The 26723-nt window shown below is 42.1% G+C and overlaps 2 long non-coding RNA genes across 2 annotated transcripts in view; one reads left to right on the forward strand and one right to left on the reverse strand.

Annotated features, from left to right (window-relative positions):
* The window catches only part of LOC309509781, a 667378-nt gene that overhangs the window by 620397 nt on the left and 20258 nt on the right, over positions 1–26723 (forward strand). The gene's annotated exons all lie outside the window — the stretch shown is intronic.
* The window catches only part of LOC309509780, a 107868-nt gene that overhangs the window by 41720 nt on the left and 39425 nt on the right, over positions 1–26723 (reverse strand). The gene's annotated exons all lie outside the window — the stretch shown is intronic.

A 26723-nucleotide genomic window follows, 5' to 3' on the forward strand; every position in this document is an offset into this window, starting at 1 on the left:
CCTGGGAACAATACAAGTCGACACCATTATGACTAAAAGTTTGCTAAGTAGTATTTCCTACATAAGTAAGGTCAAGTCAAGTCAAGTCAAGTCATCTTCATTTATATAGCGCTTTTAACAATGTAGATTGTTCCAAAGCAGCTTTACATTGATAATAGGAAATTAGAATAAAGTGTTTTGGCTTTATAGCAGCTCTAGAATAAAGTTATTGTCCAGCTAAAGTTAGTTTTGATTGATTCACTTCCGTCGCAACGATCATTAGTTATTAACTTAGGGGCCGCTAACACGACACCATTTTAACAGAAAACTCAAGTTCTTTCTGCGCGAAATAAAAAAACGCGAACCAGTGAGAACGCCGAAGGCGTGCACATGCGTATTACGAGTTCAGTCTATAGGTATGTGCGTTTGAATATATGTGCGCAGGCGTGTAGTCCTTCCCTACAAATCAACTCTCAACATACTTGTCTGGCTTTAAAATTTATAATACAGAATTTTTATTGCTTCCACATAGCCACGCGAACCGGAATTATCCCGACAACGCTTTATCTGTAGAGAGGTAAAGGGAGGGGAGGGAGGCCTTCACAGGGAAGAGCCTAGTTGACATTTCAGGACTGTGCTGTCGTCGCATCTAGGCGCAGGTCCTTCATCAGATCTGGATACAGCCTGGATCCGGCGGACTGCGGTAAACCGTGGGATAAACAGAGAGACTAATATTAGCGTGGACGCCATTCTTCTTATGATGTAACGAGTACATCAGGATTTATGGGAAGTGTTCCCGGTTCCGGCTGACCTAATCTATGCAGCCTAACACTGAATTATAAAAGTCTATAATGTGTTATGTGTATGCTAGGTCAAAGAGATGTGTTTTTAGTCTAGCTTTGAACTGACAGAGTGTGTCTGCTTCCCGGACAATGTTAGGAAGACTGTTCTAAAGTTTTGGTGCTAAATAGGAAAAGGATCTACCGCCAGCAGTTGATTTTGATATTCTAGTTATTATCAACTGGCCGGAATTTTGAGATCGCAATAGACGTGAAGGACTATAATGTGTTAAGAGCTCGCTCAAGTACTGCGGAGCTAAACCATTTAGTGCTTTGTAAGTAGGGTTGGGTACCGAAACCCGGTTCCAATAGAGAACCGGTTCCGACGTAAACGGTAGTATCGAGACCGAATAAGAACGCAACTTTCGGTGCCTGATTTCGGTGCCTGACTTTTTTCACCGCCCCCTATAAAACATCTCGCGGCACGAATGATCCAATAACAAAACATCTCTAGTTAACCAGCAGAGCATTCATTTAGTTCGTTTGTTAAATAAGAGACGATCTAGCGCTGAACTGTGTTTTTTTAAATGATCAAAGTGTTGCCGCTGCGATCAGTGGCGCGGATACAGTGTTTTCTCTTGTGGCTCGCGCACACCGCACTTTCTTCACTCGGACGCGCGCTTCAATACGTTGCAGAGATCGATCTATTTATGAGGCGCCGTCTATATGAGTATGTGCGCGGAGAGTTTGTGTGTGCGTGCTCGCGTCTCAGATGAGTATGTGCGCGAGTTTGTGTGTGTGTGTGTGTGTGTGCTCGCGTCTCAGATGAGTATGTGCGCGAGTTTGTGTGTGTGTGTGTGTGTGTGTGTGTGTGCGCTCGCGTCTCAGATGAGTATGTGCGTGAGTTTGTGTGTGTGTGTGTGTGTGTGTGTGTGTGTGTGTGTGTGTGCGCTCGCGTCTCAGATGAGTATGTGCGCGAGTTTGTGTGTGTGTGTGTGTGTGTGTGTGTGTGTGTGTGTGTGCTCGCGTCTCAGATGAGTATGTGCGCGGAGAGTTCCGCGCGTCTCGTGTGTGTAGAGTTTGTGTGTGTGTGCGTGAGCGACTTTAGATGTGACGTTGTGCATTTCATATAGTTGGAGCATTCAGCAGTATACTGCTACATGTATGTGTGACTACTTAGTATATGTGTATGCAAGTGTTTTATGTGTGCGTGAATGAAGTTCGATTTAAGCCCTAGACGGCGCCTCATATCTATTAGTTCTGGTGAAATCAAAAAATATAGCCTAATGCACACAAAGTGTCCCTGCTTGATATACAACCACTGATGAACATAATCGGTTTAAAAAAACAACAACAAACAAACAAACAAAAAACTACGAATGCGGATTAGAACCCAAAACCTCTGACATTCTTGACTAAAGTTCTAGTTCAGCTGCAGTGTTCCTCTTCGGGTAAGTCTAGTATTTTAATGCCAACTGCAAATCTTGCATATCAAGTATGAAGTATATCAAGTATATTTATATGAGGCTATACTATGTGTGTTAAATATTTCTGCTCAGTGTCATATTTCTCTGTTTTGTAAAAGTATATAATATATAATACGTAATATAATATATAATATATATAAATAATATGAGAAGACAAAATTTTGATCTTAACTTAAGTGTTTTCGGCTACATCAGTAGCCTTTTAAACGGCACAATTTTTAATTTAATCAGAACTCAGAAAATCTTTTTCAGAAAACACACACAGGTATTATTTTTTTGATAAAGTGTGTGCGGTTTCGTTTTCTTAAGTACCGGTTTAAGAACCGTTTAAGCACCGGAACCGTTTGAAAAATACCGAGTAGGTACTGGTATCGGATAAAACCCAACCAATACCCAACCCTATTTGTAAGTAATCAGCAATATTTTACAATTTATACGATGTTTAATAGGGAGCCTGTGCAGTGTTGACAGAACTGGGCTAATATGGTCATACTTCCTGTATCTTTTCGTCAGGGCGTGAAGAAATATAGAGCTGAGTATCATCGGCTTAACAGTGAAAACTAATTCCATGCTTCCTAATGATATCTCCCAAGGGTGGCATGTACAGAGTGAAAAGCAACGGTCCTAGTACTGAGCCTTGTGGTACGCCATACTGAACTTGTGATCGATGAGACATCTCTTCATTTACTGCTACAAACTGATAACGGTCAGATAAGTATGATTTAAACCATGTTAATGCAATTCCACTAATGCCAACATAATTTTCGAGTCTATTTAAAAGAATGTTGTGGTCAATAGTATCAAATGCAGCACTAAGATCGAGTAACACTAATAGAGATACAACCACGATCGGATAAGTGCAAATCATTTGTAACTCTAATGAGAGCAGTCTCAGTACTATGGTACGGTCTAAATCCTGACTGAAAATCCTCACAGATATCATTTCTTTCGAAAAAGGAACATAGTTGTGAGTAGGGATGGGGCCGATCCGATCCAGTATCGGTATCGGAACCGATACCAGCGTAATTCACGTATCGGATTTAAAGGAGAACTCGGTAACTCTAGCGAACTCTTGTCACTTCTTCGCTGATTTTCCCTTTTGTTGTCGCATGTTTTCCCCACGAGCTCCCCCTACAGCTGTGGGGGGGGGTGTATATTTCACAACACAGTCGTAAAAAATTCATTTGCGGCGGCCTCCTCCCCCTCTCTACCGCTGCTCATGTGCGTTTGTTTTGATCAGAGCAAGCCAACTGTATCGCGTGGAGCTATGTCTACCGAGGTGGGTAATCTGGTTTTACATCATACATGCGTGTGTGTTTATGTCGAATTGCCGTAAAGCAATTTGTGTTTCGCGCTCGTTCTCGTTCTAGTTCTCGCTTATCACGAGACTTCCAATTTCTAACTTGCCGGGACGGTAGTGTTGGAAGTTGCAAGGTTGGTTTTCCGCCTGGGAACGCTGGGGGGAGCGGGGAAAGTCACCAATATCACCAGAACAGGTTGTTTAACCATCCAAATGATTTCTAGACAGTTTTATTAAGTTAAAAAAGTTACCAAGTTCTCCTTTAAAGCAAAAGTTTGAAGCGAAATTGACGCGAAATCCGTTTGTCTGTTTGCAAGATGCTGATGTTGATCGAGCATTCATCGAGAGAGTAACTGCATCGGAGCGAGGATCACCCTTCAGATAGTGTTTGTGTAAGATGTTTACACTTGCACTTTTCTTATATTTCAAGTCTCAAGTATTTGACATTTTGGGAATGTAATAAATATTGACATGACAATCAATTTGAAACCCTTACAGTTGCATATTTGTTTTCAGAATGGGATTTTTCCTGTTAACAGGATTTCCTGTTTTTCTGACTTCCTTTTCTGACCTTATACTTACCTCAAGTTGCCTTTTGGGACATACATACGTACATATCATACTTACCTGTTGAGAGAAGTTTATTTCAGCATCATATAAAATAAACAATAATGATAATAATAATATTAAAGCAAACACAGCTCTGGTATCGGAATAGTATCGTATCGGCCGATATCCAAATTCAGGTATCGGGATCGGATCGGAAGTGAAAAAATGTGGATCGGTGCATCCCTAGTTGTGAGGATACCGCCTTTTCTAGTATCTTTGACAGAAAAGGTAGATTCGAGATCAGCCTGTAATTGACTAATTCTATACGATCAAGTTGCGTTTTTTTAACAAGCGGTTTAATCATAGCCGGCTTAAACGTTTTTGGTACGTATCCTAAAGACAAAGATGAATTAATGATATTAAGAAGAGGATCTATGACCTCTGGAAGCATCTCTTTCAGTAGCTTAGTCGGTATAGGGTCTAACATACATGTTGTCGATTTAGATGATTTAACGAGTTTAACAAATTCTTCCTCTTCTATAGCAATGAATGAATCAAATTTTTCCTTAGGGACACTACAATGCACTGCCTGATGCGATACTGTAGTAGACGGTTGCATAGTTATACTTTTCTCCCTGATATTATCAATCTTGTAAGTGAAGAAGTTCATAAAGTCATTACTGCTGTGCTGCTTGGAAACTTCTGGGCTTGAAGCTTTATTTTTCGTTAGTTTAGCCACTGTTTCAAATAAATACCAAGGGTTTTGTTTATTTTCTTCTAAAAGGGTTGAAAAATCTCTCTGTATGCAATCGAGCTCTCTTTCTATGAAATGCGAAATACCTCTAGTTTTGTTTTCTTCCAGTTGCGCTCCATTTTTCTGGCTGCTCTCTTAAGGGCCTGAGTGTGCTCGTTGTACCACGGCGTTGGACTATTTTCTTTAATCTTCTTTAAGCGCAACGGAACAACTGTGTCTAAAGTGCTGGAAAAGAGAGAGTTAAAAGTCACAATATCGGGTTCTTCTAAACTATCTGGGATGCTGAGATGATGAAACTGATCAGGAAGATTATCAATAAAAGCAATCTTTAGTGGCAGAAGTGATAGGTCTAACATATTTGCCACACGGAGTCGGCTTTGCAGCCTTGGATAAATGAAGTTTACACGAGACCAGATAATGATCTGAGATGTCATCACTCTGCTGCAGAATTTCAACGGCATCAACATTGATTGCGTGTGATAATATTAGATCTAGGGTATGTATTTGACTCTGGTAAGCATATCCATAGCAGACTGGTGGGAGTGGCCTTGGACTGCGACATGCACAGTGCATTATGGGTGTTGAAGTTATCCTACCTTTTTGGCAAAAGGGAAGACAACAACAGCATTTTATCTCAGTTTTCTATAGTCAGGTAGCACCGATGTAAAAAAAAAAACTTCATCTTTCTACTGTATAGGCAGCCATGTTTTATTAAAAGACAATTTTGCCAAAGGTAAAGAACCCCTTTAAATATCAAACTAATACGTTTAAGAAAACACTCCCCCTCCCTTATCTCATCAAGGGCACCATGTGATCCTCATTTTCTACATTCACCACCTATTTAGCATGGTAAATTTGTATCTAAACACATTTAAACTTGAACAGGCCTTCGGTCTCATTTCAGATGACATAGGCCACTCCCCTCCTCATCACTCTTATTGTGGCCTGTCTGAAACACTTTCTAGTTAAACACTATCTCCATTTAAACAGGCCCAGATGGTGGACTCAGGTCAGATATAGCTGGTGGTATATAGCAGTGGTGCAGCACTCGAGCAGGGGGGAGGGTGCATAGGTGAGCGAGAAAGGGGTGGGGTCTATTACAAAAGAGCCGTCTGGGTCAGACTCAAACCTGCATCTATGGAAAGCCAATTAGCAAACTCCATTCATTTCCCAAGCCGGGCCAGACCGTTATCCTCTGAGCAAGGGTCTTCTGGACAGACCGTTTGTTTAAGAAGCTCCCCCTATTTCTTCCTCGCCACAGGGGAATGACCTTCATTTAAATACAGCCCCCATTACGGACCCCAGAGGGAGGCCATAGCGATCCCCCGACAAAAGTAGCATATGCACACTGCAAGGCTGGTAGTCATTAATGATATATTTTTATAAATTATGGTTTTGATATGACTATAAGTTTAAAATAAAGAATTTTAGAGTTACTAAGCATTTGCTATGGGAGGAGGAAAGGTTTGCGTACCGAAAAGCTTCTCCACAAATGGACTCCCATTTATCAGGAACAAAGGACCCCAAAAGTGACAGAGAGTAATGAGGGGAGAGAATCTCTTCCTTTGTGATAATATGGAGAAATTAATTAAAAATAAAGAATGGTGGCTCCTTCTTCGCTCGCAAAATCATTTATTACAATGGTAATTGCTCCTCCCTATTGCAGGTTAATTCTTTAAACAGTGTTCTACATCAAGATATTCTAATTCTCCTAATCTATAATTCATGATATACTTTGTACCAGGCAAAGCTGTTAAATATTTAGTGAATCATTGGCCCTAAACTTAATCACCCTGCAGTAACCGCTTGTGTTTTTTAATGCATTTTTCATTTTTTCCATTTAGTTAAAGTGATACACTTGGTGGTAATTTCACAATCAGGGATTAACATAAAACAACTTAACACAATGAATTAATTAACAGACTTTGTGTGGAACTGCCCCACCACACAGCGTGAGCAGTAATTACCATTCTGCTTTATAAAGTTTTAAGCATGATGCATATTTTACGCTGATCTAATGGAACATTCATTTGGTATTCTTGTTGTACCTCTGTTTACTCCTCATGCTTAAATCTTCCACATTAGTGCCGCAGGCCCTAAACCTGGTTTCATCACTTCCTGCCACTCCACTACAAGAACTCACCATCAAAACGAAGCAGAGTCATCACTAATTTGCAATACATTTTTATATGCTCATCATAAATGACTCAATATTGCATAAAATATTAAAGAGTTTGCGGTCTTCAATATACATTGAAGTATATACATTGTGTATATATACAACATACATACACACACACATATATATATATACACACACACTGTATATATGTATATATGTATGTATATATATATATATATATATATATATATATATATGTGTGTGTGTGTGTGTGTGTGTGTGTGTGTGTGTGTGTGTGTGTGTATATATATATATATATATATATATATATATATATCTCAAAAGGTGGCTAAAGAATTATATTGTTTAAAAAGAAAAACTAAACTGACTCCCAATCTCTAACTAAAATTACTAACTGTATGGTTCTTGATTTGATTGGTTTTTGATTAGATTGTTTTAATGCCTAAGTGTCCCTTTAATAAAAATGCACAAGCGTATTCATTTATTAATATGCTTGTGTAGTTACAAAGTGCAAAACTGCGTAACACGAATTATTTTATCCAGATAAAACTTGTTTTGGTACATGATGATAATGTACCAGTAATGATGTAAGCCTCTGTTAAATCAATGATGTAACTAACACACAGCGAGTTGTTTGTGTCTCCGAGTTATTCCACATTCATCTTCCTGTTTCTACCTTCTCTTTTCTGGATTCAGAGGTGTGATGATATTCTTTTACGTGCGAGGTCGCCTACTTAGCTGTGAATAACATCACATCAGAACGAGGTGACACAAAGACTCCGTCACCTCACAACAAACAGGACACACTGCAACAAAGTACACAGTTACATTTTAAACAGCCCATTTCAATGATTCATTCAAAGACACTTTGTGCCTGATGTATAATTCATCACTCTGCCGTCATCCCTCTCCACCCCTGTCAAGTAACAAACAATGAGTTTTTGATGTGAATAATTTAAAGTGTGTTACGCTGTGCTAATATTATCCAAGAAGAAGAGGGCTTTTCATTATAACACTTAATTTCCCAGTAGACCCTTCATATGGAAAAAAAAGAGACTTTTCACCAAAAACAATATTCAACATCATGAGATTAAAAAAGAAAAACAGCATTTTATAGACCTATTTGTAGCATGGTGAGTTAAGGTATGTTATGTATATGTTCAAATAAGATGCTGTTTTCTAGTGTGCAACCAATACCAGCCAATAACAGGATTTCAAAAAGGGGTTTATACTTCAAAAACTCCGTCCCATGATCCCAATGCTTCCCAAGGCAGAATCCAGAGCTCAGGCAGCATCAGAGCAGATACATCAAAATAACTCTGTCGTGAATTATATCCTAAAGCTCCTCAAAAAAACCCTCCTGTCCCAACTCTCATATGTTGTTGTGTGCAAATGAAGCAATTAATGGATTCCCCAGAGGAAACTTTTATTGCTCAGAGGTTGCTCTTTCATAGCTCACGAGACTTAATGGAGTTCCCAGTTATGTTTCATTTAAGTATGAACTTTGTTGCAGATGTTTCTCCTGAAATTCTGAGGAGAAATATAAACAGAAAAAAAAAACAGAGATTTATATAGATAGCATGGACATGAATGGTAATATCATTCATACGAGAAGGTACCATATCGTGAGAGATTGTTTATTAAAACAACCAAATCCTAAACCTAATCACAACATAAACCTTACACCTAAACAAGATTGTAATAGGAAAAAGAAAAGTCATAGAGATTTGTGAATTATTAAATTGTCATGAGAATAATTGCATTGCCAGGATGATTCAGTTTTGCAATAAATGACAAAAATGCATTGGTTCATAATCAAAATCTGACTTTTGATTACATACAACATACATTGGCATCATGGCAAATCAACTCAGACAATCTAGTGAAGGAACATATGAGATACTGGCGGTAAAAAAATCGGAGCAAAAACTGTTCTTAATCCAATCGCTACTGTATGTAAAAGAAACCATTCAGTTAATAAAAATATTGCAAAACTATGTCCTATTATAATTCACTCATAAATAAATTCGACTTTCTTCTGTGGAACACAAGAGTTTTTGTCCATACAATGAAAGTCAGTGGGTTCCAAAACAACACTGAACCCCAATGACTTTCATTGAAAGGAAAAAATTAAAACAAAACACGGAGACAATTTTCTACATATTTTAACTTTGTGTTCCACAGAAGTCAGTCAGTCATACAGGTTTGCAACGATGGTAAGTAAATCATCAGAATTAAACATTTTGGGTCAATCTCTTTACATTCAGGACGTTTTCACACCTGAAAGTCCGACACCAAGGTCCGAACCAAAGTTCATGTTTTGATACATTGTATACATTAGGTTAGTTTTGGTTTGGGTTCACATTGCAATTATGCGAGCGCACTAAAGAACTTTACATGATGTACTTGCGCCCTGTCGTCATCATCTACAGTATATGGACTGCATCTTAACATTGATTGGTTTGTAAATGGACGTGCGTCTGACGTCAGCGTGTTGTCAATTCGGCGGGTAACTTTGACAAGAATTAATGAACAAACGCATAACGTTGCCACTAAAATGTTATTATTATGGCATTACTCCCTGCAGCACCAACTATTAGTTCAAATTCGCCAAATGAACGTCCTCGTTGTGCGAACATTTTATCGTCGGCTGTGGGCAGGACTTCACATAAATATTCCTCTTCAGTTGTTTAGGCTATGCGGGAACCACCGGAACTTCCTGTAAATGGTCTGAAAGTCCGAACCATACAGAAAATGCTTTCACACTAGAAACGAACCAAACCTTTGTTCAGTTTGATCCGGACCGAGACTACCTCTTTTCGTCAAACCAAATTTCGTCTGTTTGGTCCGGACCGTGGTCCGGGGGAGGTTTCACACCTGTTATTTTGATTCGGACCAAACTGAAAAGTCCGAAAGCTCGGACCAAACAAGGTAGGTGTGAAAGGGCCCTTAAATGCAATGCGGTGTCACACACCCTATTAAATCCATGTTAACAAGAACAAAAATATACATATTAAACTGGTAACTGTTAAAGGTTCTATCTGTGTGGTAATGTCTGCTTTCTCTTCTCTCCAGCTATCTTGGAACTTCTTTCAGGGTAGATTGTGGTGTACTATCAATATATCAAGGAAGCAGAGGTTATCTATACCATTCACACTATCAGAGTGCAGGATGAGCACAGAATCAACCCATCAAAAGACATTTTCTATGGTTTCATTACAAAAGATTTAAAAGATGAGGGCCTCAGTCAGATCATTGCAGATACAGCTCTTATAGATTGAAAATATGCTATAAATCTATAATGTGGAAATAGGCAGCGCACGAGGAGGAGGGCAGGTATTAGTAACCTATTGTATAGATAATTGACGATTTCCTATGAAGCTTTTCAAATGGGCCTCCCATCTTTGAATCACTTTCATCCCATTGAATGTGAGACTCTGATTGTGTGAAATCACCACAAGTACCTTCAATTACAGGAGGCAGTCAGCGTAGGAAATGGCTGCTGTAGGTCAGGAGGAGAAACGACTCTGTGAAATGGCAGACGAAACGTCGCCTTCAGACAGCAGTCTACATACCTATATGAGCAGATAACGTTTATTATTTAGGGCTTGATAAAACACAGGCCATAAAATGAAGCATTTGGATAAACAATGGTCGAGGAATGCAAAGATACAGAGACTCTGAGAGATTAGAGAAGAGAGGATGAGGGAGAAATGAAGAAGGGGAGAGGGAATGTAAAAAGGGAGGAAAATTTTCACTAGCAATAGATGGATCCATCTTGAATTATCCATACTTACAAAATAAAATAAAATAAAATAAAATAAAATAAAATAAAATAAAATAAAATAAAATAAAATAAAATAAAATAAAATAAAATAAAATAAAATTAAATAAAATTAAATAATAAAATAAAATTAAATTAAATTAAATAAAATTAAATAAAATTAAATACAATTAAATAAAATTAAATTAAATGCTGAAGACAGTAGTAGTCACAAAAAGCATCCAATCACGGCACACATTCACACAGAAAGAGAAAGGTAAAAATGTCACCTGGAGTTATTTCACACTATTATAATGGTAAAGCTAAAAATTATATGTTTTAATGGGTTTGTGTGATGACTGTAAATAAAAATTTGGTAAAATATTAATCCAAATCTGTAATCATTGCTAATATATGACTAACGTAAAAAAAAAAAAAGATGGTAAATGATGACTTTCAAAGATAATGTTAAATGGCTACAATTACCCATTTTAACCTTAGGAAACACAAAAACCTTCCATTTAATATGGGTATTGCTATTGGTATCACTATCGGTGATATTAGCATTGGCAGTAATTGGTATTGAATTTTAAAAATGGTAACATATATCCCAAATTGTTGTCTTCTGCTCCCCATTTCAATTACATGATTGATGGCAAAACACACACTTTAATAAAGCCAGGATGTTGCAATCCAGTTGCTAGGTTGCTTTGAGTGTTTTTATGCATGTTGCTATGTTGTTACTGGAGTGGATGCATAAATGTGACTTTGCAAATGAATAGCACTCTCCTCAAAAAAAAAAAAACAATGACTTGAAGCATTACCCTTCTCTGTAGCATAAACAGTGCAGGACAAGTTATTTGGCAAAGTTGAATTTTTCCAATCAAACCTCGAACCCTAAATGTGAGCAATGGTAATAGTGCCACTAACAAGTAGGCCAAGACCAAACCAGAATCCACCCAAGATAGCGAAGTCGCTGTGCTCCTGGACACAGCAGGGGATAATCTCTCAATCAGCGTAATGAGGAAATATATACGGTTTGATCCCAGCAGCTGATGCCTTGCCTCAAGACCAATTTACCTTTTAAATCCTAAAAGAACTTTTTCCACCATTACACTATCCTTCAAAGACAGAGGGGTTCAAATCCTCCCAACAAACCTTGATTTATTTCCCCTGTTGGACGTCCCTTCTTTGTTTTAATTAAAGCAAATTCCGCCGAGGGCGAGTCGCACGGAGGCCGAAGGGAATTTTCCTAATTATTGTACCCATCAAGACTGAATCTGGGTGATTAAAAAAGCAGAACTTCTGAAGATGCCATATATGACCGGAATCGGCACAGCGGCGTGCTTTTTGTTTGTCTGTGAATTAAAAGGATTTTCCTAAACCATAAACCAACCTTGACTTTAATGAAGATCTCGCACTGAAGATGATTTTGCCTACAAGATGAGTTTTCTTTCATCAGTACCATATTCCAAAGTGTAATACAAGCAAGATAAAAGCATTCACAGCCTGCTTGATTTACTGCCCAGCATATTAAAATCTACATTGATTCATTAATATGTAAACTGCCTTTGTGTCATTAATATTGGGGGTTGGAAAGGCCAGGCTAATGCCGTGGTTCCTCGGACTTGTGTAGATTGGGTTCAGGGCTTCTATTTCAACTGGGCCCCTCACCTTTGTTCTCCTCTTGTCCCAGGGGTAAGCGAGGTGAATAAATATGCTTGATTACTTATGGTACACTCCCATCAAGAGACAAATATATGCAATTATTTGAGCGTCTCATGCAGCCATAAGTTAAATGGAATTAAACATGATGCTACCTCCTTCCTGATGAGTGCCAAGATTGGGTTAGAAATGTCACGTAACATTTAAAAAATGACATTTGGCTGCCGTTTCTCTGACGCTTTAGCGTACAGATGCACAAAAAGAGCAGAGGAGCAATTTATAGGACTGGAGCTAATTGAAGTGTGTTCTTATACACACAGATGAAATTACATTCCTTTCATACTTGAGGCCTTTTCAACAGATGAATGCTTTACATTCATTAAATACACAAGGAGAAATTTATCAAAATAGCAAATAGTGGAATCAGAGGCTGCTATACAGATAATCATCCGTCGCTTTGACGATGATGACCTTGAGTAGTAAATTGGGTAAATCATGCCATATTTTAAATCGTCAGCAAAATATCATAGCGCTTGGTATCTTTAATGTGACAAGAACTTGTGTGGCAAAACCTTTTTTTCTGTTCTTGAAATTAAAAATCCAGATGATCTGGTTGCCTGATTTAATGAACAATATCACTTCTTATCTAACTCTCATCACTCTCCATTTTCTCTCCTTTCTAACCTCTAATAATATCATATATCATATATCATATCATATATCATATATCATATAAAATATCATTTTGCCCATTTAAGACACACATTTTCATTCTAAATAATAAAATAACTAGCTAAAAAACATATGATCTGATTTATGATATGATATATGATAATATCATATATCATATCATAAATCAGATCATATGTTTTTTAGCTAGTTATTTTATTATTTAGAATGAAAATGTGTGTCTTAAATGGGCAAAAAGTGGACACTGGATATAGATAACACATTTGTAAACAGACCAAATGGCAGAGAGCATCTTAAATTATCCGCCAATGTTTTTAAAATCCGCTAAATAACATCTAGCCTAAGTGAAATGCAACTCTCATTTCTACATTTCCTCTCTTTCTTTCTTTCTTCAGTCTCCCTAACACCAATGGAAGATCTGGCCCAGAATGCAGCTTTATCTAATTGGTTTATTGTCTTGAGAAGCTAGTGACAAGTCAGGCAGTCAGAGGCAAGCTTTCATCAGAGGTTATTTGGAGAAATAACTAATTTCAGTCTTTCTCCCAGCACGGACTCAACCTGCTGCCTCTGAGTCAGGCTCTCTGGAGAATTCATTAAGACAGTGGCATTCCAGATCTCCTAGTCAACAACTAAACATGGCAGTAACCTTTATACTGCCACACTGTCTCGTCTTGCCTTCGCCTGCACATGCTTAAATTCCAGTGTCCCACTCATATTAGTAGTTTGCACAGACAAAGGACATGGAATGGTTTACAGAAAATTATATAGCTGTGGGACAATTCTACAAGCAAGAATGAAATTAGACCACTCAATTAGACCATAAACATTGCTTGAAAATCATTTGCTTGAAAATAGCTTGATATATTCATATTTTAAACATTAGAAAAACGTATATGCAGAGAATAGCTAAAGTTAATTGCCTTGCTATATGCAGAGACTAGCACCAACCCAAAATTGGCATAACCAATAGAATGCATGATTGTTGGCCAGGACTATGAGTTTGTTTGGCCGACCCAGGACTTTGACAACTGTTTAAAAATAATCACTATTTATTATAAATATTACAATAATTCCAATCCTTTTTGCATTTCTATTAGGCAATTATTCCTATTAGTCCTAATTAACCTAATAATAATAAAATATTGATATTATACAAGTGGTGGTAGTAGATTGCATCACTAATTTATCTAACAGAATGGCAAATAAAATCATAACAGAAACAACAACAACAACAATAAAAATAAATAAATAATAGAAACAACTGTAATAATAATAATAATAACTGTTTTTCATTTTGCAATTATTTATAATGTTTTGCATATGATAACTGGTCTTCAACAGCCTAGAAGGCACAGATTTGGATTAGTATTATTAGGATCTGCATCACTCTCCTGAACTAACAAAACTGCACAAAACTAATATAATAATGTATGTATGCATGTACTGTATGTATGTAATTTTTATATTTATATATATATGAATACACACACACATACATACACACACACAAACATACATATATAAATTTATATATATATATATATATATATATATATATATATATATATATATATATATATATATATATATATATATACACACACATATATATACACATACACACACATATATATATACACACACACATATATGTGTGTGTATATGTATGTATGTTTGTATGTATGTATCTCTCTCTCTCTCTCTAGAAATATATATATATACACACACACACACACACACACACATGTATATGTATATATGTATATACAGTACTGTGCAAAAGTCTTAGGCATGATAAAGGTTCTCTTACGAGAGGTCTCTCGTACTGCGTAAGATATCTTACGCTAGGGGAAAATCCTTTTCCGCGAGATATTGAAGCCAAAAATTATCCTTAATTTTGTAATAATGCAAAACGCGTTGCAGCAGCAATGCAGACATAGGCGAGACAGCTCGCGCGCCTATTGGCTGCTCTGCGGCAACTGCAGCAGCCTATCGAGCGAGGCCTGGCGTGACGTCAGACCCAATCAGGGCACTTCGCGCCCGCTGCGTCACGTCCCGCCGAAATGGGCGTGGTCTAGGCCTATAAATATCGCTCGCAGGCAGCTATTATCTGATTTTTCATCCTTCAAGCGAAGCACACGCATCGCTGGAGCTGGATTAGAAGCCGCGCCGTCGAGAGAGAGCACCTTCAGCGGGACGAGTCACTGAAGTCGCTGGCCGCGCCGCCTTCCTGCCTTCCTGCTGCGCTTTCCGGCGCTTATATCCTTATCTTTATTGCACTGTATTCTGTGTGTGTGTGTCGCCGCCGCGACACACATTTCTAAAAGAGCTAGCGTCTTTTTAAAGATGCCTTCCTGCGGCTCGTGCAGAGCCACACTCAGCGACGGGGACCGCCACGTGATCTGCGTTTCCTGCCTGGGTGAGGAACATGCAGCTCTCGCGCTCGCTGACGGCGGATGCCCTCACTGCGAGCTGATGGCAATGGCGACTCTGAGGACTCGCCTAGCCGTCTTCACCGAGACTGCTCCCCCGCCCGCCGCGGCGTCGCGCCGTAAAAAGCGCCGTGCCCAGCGGGCCCCGGAACCCTCCCTCAGCCGCCAAAGCTCGCCGGTTCGCCCGCTTGCTTCCCCGGCTTCTTCTGTTTCGCTTCCTGACGGACAGCGGACGCCGTCTGCCGCCGCTTCCGTTGATATCGTGGATGAGGAAGCCCTGCTGGGAGAGGATGATTCCTGCTCTATCCTGGCGTCAGGCAGTGAGGATTGGGCGGGCTCTGAGGACCCCGCGCCCCCTGCCCGCACTTCGTCAGGCAAGAGAGCTTCCATCGAGACGGAACTCATGCGAGTACTCGCACAGGCCGCGGCGAGCCTCGGCCTCGAGTGGTCTTCGCCTGAGCAGCCCGCTCACAACCGGCTGGATGGATTTTTCCTGCCTGGGGAGCGCGCTTCACCTGTGTCCAGACCGGCGCCTTTTCTTCCTGAGTTACACGAAGAAGTCGCCAAGTCCTGGAGCGCCCCCTATTCTGCTAGAGTGCGTCCTGCTGTTTCTTTGGCATTCTCTGCCGTTGACGATGCCAAGAACAAAGGATACCTCTCGCTGCCGCCGGTTGAAGAGGCGATAGCGGCCCACTTATGCCCGCCCTCCGCTGGACGGCGCGCTAAGCCGGCCCTACCCTCTAAAGCTTGCCGCACGACGTCGAGCTTGCTCCACCGCGCTTTCTCCGCCGCCGGGCAAGCTGCGTCAGCGTTGCACACCATGGCAACGCTCCAGATCTTCCAGGCCGATCTCCTCCGTAAGCTGGATGAGGAAGGACCTGACGCGATCTGCGTGCCGGACTTAAGGAGTGCCACGGACCTCGCTCTTCGTGCTACTAAGTCCGCAGCGCAAGCCATTGGACGGACTATGGCTTCTCTCACCGTGTCTGAGAGACATCTATGGCTGACGCTCTCGGAAATGGCCGAGTCTGAGCGCACCGCGTTCCTCGACGCCCCGCTTTCCGCCACAGGCCTCTTCGGATCCTCCGTCAAAGATTTCGCGGAGAGATTCGCAGAGGTACAGAAAGCGTCTCAGGCTATGAAGCACTTCCTCCCGAAGCGCTCCAGCTCTGCAGCAGGCCGTGCGAAACCGTCTGCTCAGAGCTCACAGCCACAGCCACCGTCCACTGCCTCCACTTCACAGCGCCGCCAGGCCAGAAGCGCGAGACCGCGCTCCCGCTCATCCGGTCGCCGCCCCGCAGGACGCGGCTCGCGACCTAGGATTACGGTGAAGCCCGAGGCCCCGAAGTCGTCCTAGCACAGCTAGGAAAACGACGGTGTTCCAGTCCCGCTGCGGCCGGACTCACACCAAAGCTATTCGCTCGTCCAGTTCCAGAAAATGTGACTGTTCCAGTGTTTTCTGCAGCCAACAAGTCGGTTCTGTCACCCGCTTGCCTGCACACAAATGGCGTTTTCACGGCTACCCAGATAAATCCCCAAAAGAGCGTATTTTCTGGTGTCCCGGCCACGGCCGATGGTGTTTCGTGTGTAGTAAGAATGCCCACTGCCCAGTGCCCATCCCTACACATAAGCACAGCCTGTCACACAGGGCTCGCGCACATAAAACCGACTCAGGTCGGTTGCGCTTCAAACATGGTGAATGTGCCCACTACCCAGTGCCCACTAACACCACGTTATGCATGTCTCACGGTTTCTGTAAAAACGAAACCAACGTGCACTCGCTTCACGCAAGCGAACGATGCTTTCGGTGTGATAAATGTGCCCGCTGTCCCGCGCCCACATCCACACATAGACATGACAGTTCCCACGGGAACCGCCCAGCCCTCCCCCTCGCAGTTAACCACCGTAGAGGAGTCGAGCGCGGGCAATCTGCCCGCTGTCATCAGCGCGCCCCATGCCTCAAATGTCACGAGCGACACGCTTGTGTTACAGCACACAGAAGCTTCTCCATCGCTGAGCGAGCGGAGCGCGCTTCGTATTCGACCCCTAGCTATCCATGCAGACGCATGGGCAAAGCTACCCGGGGTTTCGAAGTGGGTGCTGAACATTATAAAAAGAGGCTATTCGCTGCAGTTTCGCCGACGCCCTCGCCGCTATGTGGCGCGCGTCGAGACCACGGTAAAAACAGAAGTAGCACATCTACTTCGAGCCGAAGTGACGAAACTATTGAGAAAAGGGGCCATAGAACCTCTCTCTCAAGATCAGAGCGAGGGAGGGCTATACAGCAGATACTTCCTGGTACCGAAAAAAGACGGGGGTCTCAGACCCATACTAGATCTAAGGCAACTGAACAAAGTGCTTGTGAAGCGACAGTTCAGGATGCTCACGACCAGGCAAATCCTTGTGCAGATTCGCCGAGGAGATTGGTTTGTGTCAATAGATCTGAAAGACGCGTATTTTCAAATACAGATAGCGTCACGTCACAGGCGATTTTTGAGATTCGCCTTCGAGGGCCAGGCATATCAGTACACAGTCCTGCCGTTCGGTTTGTCCCTAGCACCCCGTACATTTACGAAGTGCATGGACGCGGCGCTCGCACCCCTCAGAATGAGAGGCATGCGAGTGCTGAATTATTTGGACGATTGGCTGATTCTAGCGCAATCTCGCGCAGTGCTCATAGAACACACGACCATTTTAATCGATCACCTCGAGGATTTGGGTCTGAGTGTCAATTGGGCGAAGAGCTCCCTGTCACCCAGTCAGAAAATATCTTTCCTGGGCACAGAACTGGACTCACTATCCATGATAGAGCGACTATCACAACAGCGCGCGGTAGACATTCGACGCACAGCGAATTCTTTTCGCTGCGGCGCGTCTGTCCCGCTCAAAAGATTTCAGAAGATGCTAGGTCTCATGGCCTCAGCATCGTCAGTACTCCAGCTGGGTCTGCTCCGCATGCGCCCGCTGCAGTTTTGGCTGAAAGCGCGAGTCCCACGCAAAGCGTGGGCACCCGGTTTGCTTCGCCTCAGGGTCAATCAGAAATGCGTTACAGCTCTGAAACCCTGGAAAGCGAACGACTGGTACCAATCAGGTGTAAGCCTGGGGACTTCCTCGAGGGTGAAAGTGGTGTCCACGGACGCGTCCACCTCGGGATCGGGAGCGCTGCTCGAGGGCAGACCGTTCTTCGGCCAGTGGTCAGAACGGGAGAAGCTCCTGCACATAAACTGCCTCGAAATGCTGGCAGTAGACAATGCGCTGACGCGCTTTTGTCCCCAAATAAAAGGTCACCACGTCTTGGTCCGTTCGGACAACATGTCTGTGGTATCCTACATAAATCGCCAGGGCGGCATCAGATCCGAGAAACTGTACAGGCTGGCAGAACGCCTCCTGGTATGGGCTCAGTGCAACCTGCGCTCGCTCAGAGCAGCGCACGTGCCAGGGATCATGAATATAGGGCCAGACAGACTGTCCAGGAACAATGTTCCGGCAGGCGAATGGTCCCTACACCCACAGACAGTCCAACTGCTGTGGAAGAAATTCGGCAGAGCGGAAGTGGACCTGTTTGCGTCTCAAGAAAACACTCACTGTCAAGAATTTTTCTCCAAGAGCAGGAGCGCGCTGTCCCATGTGTGGCCCCGCCGCCCGCTCTATGCTTTTCCCCCCGTCTCTCTCCTGCCTCAGGTGATAGAACGGATCAGGGAAGAAGGATGCTCAGTACTGCTGGTAGCACCGTTCTGGAAAAACCAACCTTGGTTCCCAGCCGTGATGCAGTTAGCAAGTACTGCCCCGTGGCCAGTACCAGTGAGGAGAGATCTCCTCTCACAGGCCCGCGGCTCGATCTGGCATCCTCACCCGGATCTATGGTCCCTTCATGTCTGGGCCATCAACGGGTACATGTTGGACTCCCTAAAGGAGTATTAAACACGATCACGCAGGCTAGAGCTCCGTCTACAAGACGACTCTATTCTTCGAAATGGTCAGTGTTTTCGGGCTGGTGCACAGCCCGTGGTGTGTCACCCACAAACTGTGATGTGACGGAGGTGCTTTCCTTCCTACAAGAGCTGTTGGATGGGGGCAGGGCCCCCTCCACGCTCAAAGTTTATGTGGCGGCTATAGCAGCGTTCTCAGAAACAACGCTTGGTCAGTCAATAGGAAGGAACGATTTAGTCATCCGCTTCCTTAAAGGAGCTAAGAGACTGAATCCTCCCAGACCTCCCTCAGTCCCCGTATGGGACCTTTCTATGGTTCTGGAAGCCATGAAAGGTGCGCCATTTGAGCCTTTACAGTCAATCGATTTGAAACACCTGTCTTTCAAAACGGTGTTTTTGCTGGCTCTCGCTTCGGTGAAGCGCATAGGGGATCTGCACGCGCTCTCTGTGAGCGCGGCGTGCATGGAGTTTGGGCCCAATGACTCAAAAGTTATACTCAAACCTAAGCACGGTTATGTTCCAAAATCCCTCAACACACCGTTTAGGGCGCAGATTATCTCTCTGTCAGCCCTACCGGTCCTTGATGAGGAAAGAGACGCGAGCCTCCTTTGCCCAGTCAGGGCATTACGAGCTTATGTGTCTCGCTCGTCTGTTTTCAGACAGACGGAACAGCTCTTTGTTTCGTTTAGCGGACGTTCTAAGGGACTAGCCGCGTCGAAACAGAGCCTATCCAGATGGATAGTTGATGCTATAGCGCTGGCATACGCCTCCAAGGGCATGCAGTGCCCTTTGGGTGTCAGAGCGCATTCCACAAGAGGCATGGCCTCTTCGTGGGCTTGGTCAAGTGGGATTGCCTTGCAAGATATTTGTATGGCGGCAGGCTGGGCCTCCCCGTCTACATTTATAAGGTTTTATAACCTAGAGGTTCCCGCCCTGCAGGCCAGGCTGCTGTCGGTCTAAACTACCAGTATTATCTGACCTGATGCGTTCAGCTCAGAATGCTGCGTTTACTGAGCACAGCTCAATTTTCGACAGTTTAAAGCTGGGCAAACTGTGTAAGACCCACATTTTTTCCCATCAGTTCAGGCCGTACCCCGCCCTGTCTGTATGATGAAATTTGCGTCCCTTCGACGCTACTTTATGTGGAAAAGTGAGGCTGCACCCCTCCTTCTTCCCGGACTCTCTGTGAGTTCACTGAGTGATTGTGCACTATATGTACCCCGGGCTTTCGCCCTTGGGTCTTTGGTGTCAGATCTCAGCATGCACGGCGTTTTACATTGGGTCCCCTAGCGTAAGATATCTTACGCAGTACGAGAGACCTCTCGTAAGAGAACGTACTCGGTTACTAACGTAACCTCGGTTCTCTCTAGAAGAGGGAACGAGTACTGCGTATCTTGCCGTGCATGCACACGCTCTGGTTGCTTCGATGATGAAAAACCAGATAATAGCTGCCTGCGAGCGATATTTATAGGCCTAGACCACGGCCATTTCGGCGGGACGTGACGCAGCGGGCGCGAAGTGCCCTGATTGGGTCTGACGTCACGCCAGGCCTCGCTCGATAGGCTGCTGCAGTTGCCGCAGAGCAGCCAATAGGCGCGCGAGCTGTCTCGCCTATGTCTGCATTGCTGCTGCAACGCGTTTTGCATTATTACAAAATTAAGGATAATTTTTGGCTTCAATATCTCGCGGAAAAGGATTTTCCCCTAGCGTAAGATATCTTACGCAGTACTCGTTCCCTCTTCTAGAGAGAACCGAGGTTACGTTAGTAACCGAGTACGTTTCTTTGGTTTTTTCAAGGAGACGTTCCCGCAGTTCTTCTGGATTTAGTCTGTTTCTTCATGTAATCACAGACGGACTCGATGATGGTGAGATCAGATCATACCAGCTGTTGTCAGACTCCTTGTGCATACACAAATCTCACTGGATTATTACAATTAATGGCAAAAAGAATGTTTTGAAATGTAAACTGATATTTCCTACTGACACACTACAGTAAAAGATATAAATAACTGACTTAAAACCATTTGTTTTGTGTGTGTGCGTGTGGGGGGGGGGGGGGGGGGTTCTGTACAGTACTATCTATATCTATATCTATATATATATATATATTAGTGGTGGGCCGTTATCGGCGTTAACGTGCTGCATTAACGCGAGACTCTTATCGCGCGATAAAAAAAATATCGCCGTTAATCTATTCTCCAAGTTGGGTTGGGAGATGGCTCTATACTACACAAGCTATGATGACGCAATCTACCCGCGGCCGCGAGGTAATCCCGGCTGCAACGCATATTCGTCGTCATCTTAAGTAAACACGGCTGAACGTGAAAGCTGGTGAAAAAGATCGGCGCAACATCCATTATTTGGACTTGGTTCGGGTTTAAGCCGTCAGACGAGCAGCAGCAAACTATATACAGAGTGTGTGGGGTAACAGTTCGGTAAGTTAACACACGACTAATCCGTTCGACCACCTCAAATTCAAAACGAAACATGATATCACTGAATACCAACGCGCGCGTATTATTCCCATTCCAATATATCTTAGTGGTGTAGCACATAATCTCGATTTTAAGAATCGTTGTTGTGTTTCTTTTTAACTGAAAAGACATCAGTTAGACAATATTCTAATTTTAAATTTGGGGTTTCATAAGCTCCAAGCCATAATAAACATTAGACCTACTTAAGTCTCTGCAGCTAGTGTACTTAAATTTTATTTATCTGCAAAATTATGTTGTATACTTACAGTTTTGCACAATATATGTTCTCAAAACTACATACACCCTTTAAAAAAAAAAAACATTTAGCAGTTGTTTAGCATGGGTCTGTGTAATCTGTTCTGAAATGGTTTTATTATAATATACTGTATATCGTTATCGCAAGAGGCTGCAATGTATATCACAATATAGATTTTAGGCCATATCGCCCATCCCTAATTGATAGCCTATAGTAGTTGATAATAACATAGGCCTACCTAATGTTGCCTATGGACCATAACAGTACAGTAGTAACCTTTTACAGTCAATGAGTAGAACAGCTTTCTCAAGCAGTTTGTGATGCATTTTGGAAACAGGAGATGAGCCACAGTGCTGCGTTCCAGTCCAAAATTGTCATGCCCTTCACTCGCTAACTTCCCTTCCTCTCGTTCACTCGGATGTACGTCATTGCGAGTGCCCACTACTGGCGGAAACTGCAATGGGCTGAACTGGAACGTCCTAAGCCCTTGATCACTTGGAATCAGCTGTGGAGTTGATTTATTATTTAAATTTTTTTCCCTTTAATAATTTGTTTAATGCAGCATCCAAATGTTTATAGGTGTGTTTGGGTTGTTTTAAATTTAAAACATTATAATTAATATATCATAGAGTTGTCTGTGTGGTGGTGATTAGACAAGATATGTGGTGACGTCACAATCGTACTGCATTGTGGGACATATAGGTGCCTGAAGTGTACATTTGAAGCAGACTCGCTCCCTCGGTCAAAATTGAGGGAACGAGGGTCTGTCCATATAAACTTCCCTCGTCCACTTCACGAAGTGGAACGCACTTCAAAATGGCGGCAGGGATTCCCCCAAGGGGAAGTGCTTAGGGAAGTTCGCAAGTGCGTGTCTAAAAGTGGACTGGAACGCAGCACTGGTCTAATGCGCCACCTGGCTTGAGAAACCCGTTCTCAAAGACTTACTTTTATAGTCATTATTTGGGTAGCACACATATTCTGAATGTCTTCGGCAGAATTCAAATGAGCCATTTTAATCTAGATTAATTTCAAAATTAATCTAGATTAATCTAGATTAAAAAAATTAATCTATGCCCACCTCTAATATATATACATACTGTATATACACACACACACACAATACATACACACACCTCTCTCTATAGACGTGCAGTTCACGTTCAACAAAACAAAACCTTGTGTGTTTTCTCCAGAGTAACTAATTTACTGACTAGCAACCTCTGATAGGCCTGGATTGACTACAATGCTCAACGCTTGTAAAAACTCACTGTAAATAGAAACCTTTGATGCTCAGAAGGTGCTCAAACAAACACGAACAATATTGTATGAAAGCAGCGTCTATCAGTAGGTACCAAATATACCCCGTACTCGGTACAACAGAAATGCTGGTACCATCAACTTTTTACTTTTGTGCAGACTGGTACCGGTATTACCAGTTCGATTAACATTTACTAATAATACACATACTAATATAATAATAATACTCCAAATCTGTGCCTAAGCTTTTGAAGGCCAGCTATTATATGCAAAACATTATAAATAATTGCAAAATAAAAAAATATTATTATTACAATTATGTTATGGCAAATTAGTGATGCAGAACATCATCTGTCCCTCCTATAAATTTAGAGACAAAGTCACAGCTAGAGAAATGTTGTGTTACTTTAAGGGGATTTATCCCATCTGCTATAAGCAAAGGCAACACGTACGTACAGTGTAACTTCTGAAACTCCTACAAACCCATCATGTGCTTTTTACATGTTCCCTTACCATGCTACCCATGTGCCAAGCTTATGGTGCCAAGTCAGGCTTGAAGAACCCAAAACTGCCTATGGCTCCCACACCACTGGAGGCACAAGAGCCCGTGAAGATTGTGCTAATTTGTCCACTTCAGTCAACATGGATGAAAGCGAGAGAGTAATTATTAATTCATTATTAAAAACTCGTATTATTTATTAGCCCAGGGATGGTGCTGCCCGGTGTGTTTGGCACTCTGTCCAAAGAGGACCCTCTCTGTTGATGAACACCAGCCCCAGGCACTGTACTGCCCCCTTTCTCTGTAGTCCAAGACGAGACACGTTCCCCTGGGCACCACGCCACTATTCAACCAGGCTTCCACCTGAGACACCAGCTCCGCTGTGGCCTGTCATCCATAGGTTTCTTCTGATCATAAGTGACCACATTCATGCTTACGAGCCGCAGTTGTTCGCTTCTGACCTGATTTATATTTTGCAGTGTCTGTACACTCAGACCAACGCAAAGGAGCAAAAGGAACCCATTGCACGATGCAACGGCCCAGGGCTAAAGGTTGGCTGGTGATGAAGAGGACTTACAGAACGAGCTGTGATCAGGCCGTATTGATTTTTCAAAGCACTTTCAAAGTCATAGCCAGCTTGTTTGTGAATCACAGAGTAATGCACTTCTTGCAGGAGAGCAAGTGGACTTCTATAAATTACAGCAGTTTTTTCCATCACTATGTTGAAGAATGTAAACATTTGGATATTTTCAGCTGCAGGAAACCTGTTAAATTGTTTTGCTTAAAGACCCTTTTTAAAAAATGGAAAATATGTACAGAACTATTCAAAAGTTTGAGAATTTAAATGTTATGTTCACTAAGGCTGCACTTAAACACAGTTAAAACAGTTCATGCAATTTAAAATAACCATGTTCTATTTTAATATATTTTAAAATGTAAATTTTTCCTGTGATTAATTATTCACTTTGGATCAACTAAAGGCATCCTTGCTGAATAATTAATTTCTTTTAATAAAAAAAAAATCCAAGTTTATATGACAAGATCCTTAATGAAATCCATCTCCATGTACAGCATGATCATAATAAGAAACCCATAGGCAAATAAGTTCTGGTCAAGATGCAGACAACTCAATGTTGGAAACGTGTCACATTGTTTTGCTTGTAAGCCTTAAGGCCAATTTATACTTCTGCGTCGAGTGTACGCCGTAGTGTACGTCGTAGGCTACGCACGTAGGCGACGCCGTCGTGAGCATTTATACTTCTGCGAATGTCTGTGTTGCTCTGCAGTTACACCGCCGAAACGCTAGTTGGCGCGGGTGGGTTTTAATGTTCCAGTTCCACTGTGTTTACATTCCTCGCGGCTGTTTTGAGTTTAGGTTTCTACGAGCAATGGCGACTGAAGGAGTCATACAGATGGCTGTATTTCCGCACTTCTTCAAGCAATCTCTCGGTCACTTGGTCTGTTTCCATGGCTCTTCACTGATCTTCGGAATTTAAAAATGGCGGGCGGGCGGTGCAGAGTGCAAAAGATCATTCCGGAAATGCGTAGGAGGAAACGCGATGCTATCCAGCCGACCAATCACAGATCTTGCGGTCCGCGTCGCCGCGACGCGTAGTTACATTTTTGAGGAGGTGCGCGTCAGGGTACGGCGAAGGGTACGACGTATGGTACACGTCAATGCGTATGCTACGCCGTACCTTCTACGCGAACCCGACGCAGAAGTATAAATTGGCCTTTATAGGGGAATCAAGAACCCAGTCCCTCAAACACCCTAAAAACAGTGGGCCAAAAACAGACTGCGAATTAAAAGCATGTTAATGGAACTGGTGGCAGCAGCCAGGCCCTTGATCAACCAAATGCTTTAGTGTACAACTGCAAAGTGATATTTATGTATATGTTTAAAACTCAATTTAACACCAGGATAGCATAACTATAATGGGCAGTACTTTTTCAGCTCAGGGCCAATCAATAATTCCTGAAAGCACAAATGATTCTATTTTCTTGGGGCCACTGGAATGATGAGAAAATGGCTGAATTTGATATGTAACAGAATATTCTGGCAAATGTGTTAGATAAGATTATCATTACGAAACCATCAGACGTGGGGCCTTGAAAAGCAGTTGGAGACGAACTCAAATCTGCACTGATTGATAATGAAAGGATTTCTGCTCTAATCATTGCTCCTAGCTAAAAAAACTAAAAAAAAAAACTGTGTTGAATGCATTATTCTGGCTGACAGGACACGGGAGGATGCCTTGTTTGTGTCGCCCAGAGACATCCAGCAACAATAATACACTTTTAGTCAAACAAAAAGCTGAATGCAAGCAAAAGAACGTTATACAGTGTGTGGTCCAGGAAGTGACAGAACAACACCTACAAAAACATGGACTATCCGATGTCATATCCATCAGCCCATCCGTCACATTACTTTCGTTCGCTAAACTATTATCTAACATAAAATGAACACAACACAGTAGCTCAAATACATATTCTCTTATATCGTATCCAAGTTCATTTTACAAGATCCTACATAAAATGCATCTCCATGTGAAGAGTTCAGATGCAAAAGCCTCTAAATGCCATCTGAAATTTTCTTATAGAATGATCATTTTTATCAAGCTTGTGTATTTAAGTTCAGTAATTTCACTTAAATGACAATTAATAGGTATTCTTCATTGCCATTTAAGTGAAATTAATGAATTTAAATATACGAGCTTGATAAAAATGATCATTCTATAAGAAAATTTCAGATGGCATTTAGAAGCTT

Source organism: Leuciscus leuciscus (assembly GCF_965113295.1).
Source record: "Leuciscus leuciscus genome assembly, chromosome: 11".
NCBI classification, from domain to species: domain Eukaryota; kingdom Metazoa; phylum Chordata; class Actinopteri; order Cypriniformes; family Leuciscidae; genus Leuciscus; species Leuciscus leuciscus.